This window comes from Anser cygnoides, chromosome 2, assembly GCF_040182565.1.
Source record: "Anser cygnoides isolate HZ-2024a breed goose chromosome 2, Taihu_goose_T2T_genome, whole genome shotgun sequence".
In the NCBI taxonomy this organism is placed as follows: domain Eukaryota; kingdom Metazoa; phylum Chordata; class Aves; order Anseriformes; family Anatidae; genus Anser; species Anser cygnoides.
The window spans coordinates 137044135-137047880 of NC_089874.1; the positions used below are offsets into that span (position 1 = coordinate 137044135).

The following is a 3746-nucleotide window of genomic DNA, read 5'->3' on the forward strand; positions in this document are numbered from 1 at the left end:
AATAAATCATGATAATGGATATTAAATGTTACATGTTCACAGAAAATTGCATTAGTGACCCGAGTAAGCGTTCAATTATCTTCATATGACATAGCCATTTCTGCTATATGATTTTAATCATTTACCATTTACTTTTTTTTTACTACCTTGCTAAAAATACAGCAGCTTGCTATACAATCCTCCCCAGACTTTGTGGGCCAGACAACAATTCCATTTTCCTGGGCCTGCCATTTTAAATCCTGCCGTAAAATCCTACTTGCAAAAACCCTGCCACTTAAATCCTGCCGTTATCCTATTTGCAAAGTACCTGTAAATACCACCAAAAAAAAGGTAGTCATTAAAAAACAAAAACAACAACAACAACAAAAAAAGGAAGGTCAATACTTCTTAAATTCGTGACAGAGAATTACGTTTATTACAACACTGATCACGGTATAAGGAAAATTACAATAAAAATACCCTTTTTGTTCTGGACCTGCACTTATCTCACTATGTGGAAATTCCCATGTGAAGAAGCAAGGCAGACCAAAGACTTCTTCAGAATGCAAATGATCAATGGGAATTCTCACAAATAATCAGCAAGTTAAAAACTCAAAGAAGAAACCAAGAGGCAGCTGCTTCTTTGCTCCATGGCCTAAATACTCTATAATTTAGAAACAGTATTTAACAAAAGCTTCAGTTTATCAAAAACCTGATCTACCCTGAGAAGCCCACGTGAAGAGGTATCCTATCTATAGCCACAGTGAAGGATTTTGAAACTTCTCTTTTAGTACCACGGAGTACCTTTTTATTATTATGTCCATTAGATAACAAGCAATGGGAAAGGCACAGCTTGCTGCACCAGGTCATTTATCACCTGACACAATGAGACAGATGGTGGATTACGAATTACATCACCTCCTCATTCAAATGTGGCAGCAGCACTGTCAGAAACAGTGCAGACTTAATTAGGCTAAAAAAAAAAAAAAAGGGTTACTGCATAAATAACGTATTAAAAGGTTATTATCACATACACTAGCAGTTGTTTTTATTAGCAGTTGTTTTATTATTTATGCATCTTCCCTATTGCCAACTGCACGTTTTCAAATCACAGTTTAATGGGCTTGTGTTTGCCAAGGGCCTCTGCAATAACAAGCAAAGCTGTTTTGACAGCCAGCCCCAGGAACAGGAGTAAAGCACCAACCTACTTTTCCTCCCCGGTCCCATGCTCAGGACCTAAATCCTGACCTCCTTTATCCTGGGGTTGTTCAGATAGAAACAATCAAAATTTACCCAGAATGTTTACTTGCTTGCTGCTCTAGAACTTCCTAAAGATTTAAATACTTCACATGGTTCCAATGTACTGGGGTAGAAAATACCAGTGCTTAGAGAGAGATGTGGTCAAGCTTCTTCTAGTGAGCACTGCATCCCACTAACATTCGATGGGAATATGCAGATTGGACTGGCACAAGCAGCTTCAACACGCATTACCTCCAGAAGTCCAGTCCCATCACGCTTTTCTTCTCTAAGACCACGTGCTGGGTAAGTCCATCGCACACTCGTCACTGGTGGGAGTTGTATGTTCTGCACGAGCAAAGTCTGAGGTGCTGCTATGGTTGCATAAGCAGATATATGGAGGTTTACATGACAATGCTTATTTTCTCAATCTTCAGCATATTCAAAGAGGAGAAGTCAACTGGAGTCCAACAAGCAGTTACTGATTATCCTTAAATCTGCTGAAGATTTTTCCTGGTGGTCACTTGGCATTTATTGCAAAAAGGGACCCTGATTACATTTAGAGATACCAAAGGGATTTAAACTAAAAATCAGTAGCACAGAAAACAAACAAACAAAAAAAAAGGTTTAAAATTTTTTACATGTGATAAACTGCTGAAACAAGTTAGGTCTTGTATTGATTGAGAAAAACAACTATAAAGGTATTTCTCAACAGTGGTTAAAACTGAGTGATTAAAAGGAAAATCAACTGCATGTATTGTGACTGAGCATAATGAAAGTCTTTCAGGCACAAGGCCATGAACCAATTTATGGTTGGAAACAGAAAGTCAACAGGTATTGTTACACAGCTTTCCTGTAAGCCATTACAACATAGATTTAAAGACAATTACACTGTTAATCTAAAAATCAGGACACCACAGACAAAACTTCAATTGATACACGATGTATTTGAGTTTTACAACCATTAACAGTTTCAGCAGAATTTCAAATGAATGATTTAAAGATATTTTTTGGAATTACTTTGTATTTTATCTGCAATTTATGTCACTTCACTTGAACGATGAAAATTTAAGCCAGTTATGATGTCATTTAAGTTATCTGACAAAATGAATCTAAATTTACTAAAGGAAAAAGAAGGGGGTTTCCAGAAGCAGCGATATTTTACTCTGATTTTTCCCTTGGTAGCCAGCCTCTTGTTTTGGAAACTCCGAGTCACCAGTTTATCTTCTTCAAACTTCTGTTTTAGAGTGTCAACAAAACAGGCAGCTCACCACAGTGCCACAGTCACAGAACGTGAATCACAGGATTCCTCTTCCCCTTCCACCCTTACTGGCAAGTTTGTCTTCAAGCTCTGACAAAATTCCCAAGGACCTGTAGAAAGCAGCAACTAGCTACTTACTCCCGTTACTCATCCTGTTTTCATACGGTATCTTAAAAGTTTTAGTATAGTGATAATCATAATCCCTTAATGGGAAATACCACAAGTATGGATTACAGAGGTGTTTTGTAGCACATGCTCATTGTGTATGTCCATTGCATGTTATTTTCTTAAGGAAACAAAATCTCTTATATAACAAAGCCAAGATAGGATGACAAATAGAACTACTGACATGGTAAATACAGAAAGGCATATATTTATATTAGTGTCTAAAATCTCTGTATTGCAAACATTGCATTGAAATTATACTTCTGCATAATCATCTAGTGTGCCTGAAGGATACAGACCAAATGAAAGCTGAAAACAGGACACTCCAGGACTTGCTTTATTTGCTTTTTGGCACAGGCTGCCCAGAGAAGCTGTGGATTCCCATCCCTGGATGTGTTCAAGGCCAAGTTGGGTGGGGCTTTGGGCAACCTGGCCTGAAGGGAGGTGTCCCTGCCCATGGCAGGGGGTTGGAAACAGGGGATCTTTAAGGTCCCTTCCAACCCAAGCTGTTCTGTGATTCTCTGTGGGCTTTAGGGCTAAACAGAGAACTGAAAAATAATTGTCATGCCTCCAGCCGCACGCTGTGACGTATCACCCAATATCACAGCCTGAAAACTTGGCTTCTTTCCCTCATTCTCTGCTCCCTACCCACTACGGGGCGAGAAGAGGGAAGGTGAAAGCCGCCAACAGCCCAAGGTCCATACACGTTAAGGCGAGGGATCGTCTCTGTTCGCCTCCGCTCACCCTGTTTGGAGGGGTGGCTGTGAAACTGCCTCTCCTTTGTGGAAAGCCACAGACTTCTAATTCCGAAATAAATCACTTTTAACGAAAAACGTGACTCGGTGCCGGGCCGTGCAGCACCTTCCCACTAACCCTCACGTCGGGTTACCTCAAACCCATCGGCTGAGCAGGCAGCTCGGGCCGCGCGGGCAGGGCCGGCGATCGCCTTCTGGAAATTTCGGCAATGCCTCTCCTTGTATCGCCGCTGTCGCGATAAAACCCCGCGGGACAGCCGCGGAGGGGCCCGACCGCTGTCCCTGGGGAAGCCGCTCCTCGGCGGGTCCGGGGGCTGGCGGGGAGGCGGGCCGGGGTGTGGGGAGAGGCG

The 3746-nt window shown here is 41.6% G+C and overlaps 1 long non-coding RNA gene across 1 annotated transcript; it reads right to left on the reverse strand.

Annotated features, from left to right (window-relative positions):
• Positions 1-2298: 2298 nt before the first annotated feature.
• On the reverse strand, positions 2299-3668 carry LOC106030540 (uncharacterized). Its single transcript, XR_010828698.1, has 2 exons — positions 3531-3668; positions 2299-2586 (listed from the first exon to the last, which is right to left on the reverse strand). It is a non-coding gene; the product is annotated as an uncharacterized lncRNA (long non-coding RNA).
• Positions 3669-3746: the final 78 nt, after the last annotated feature.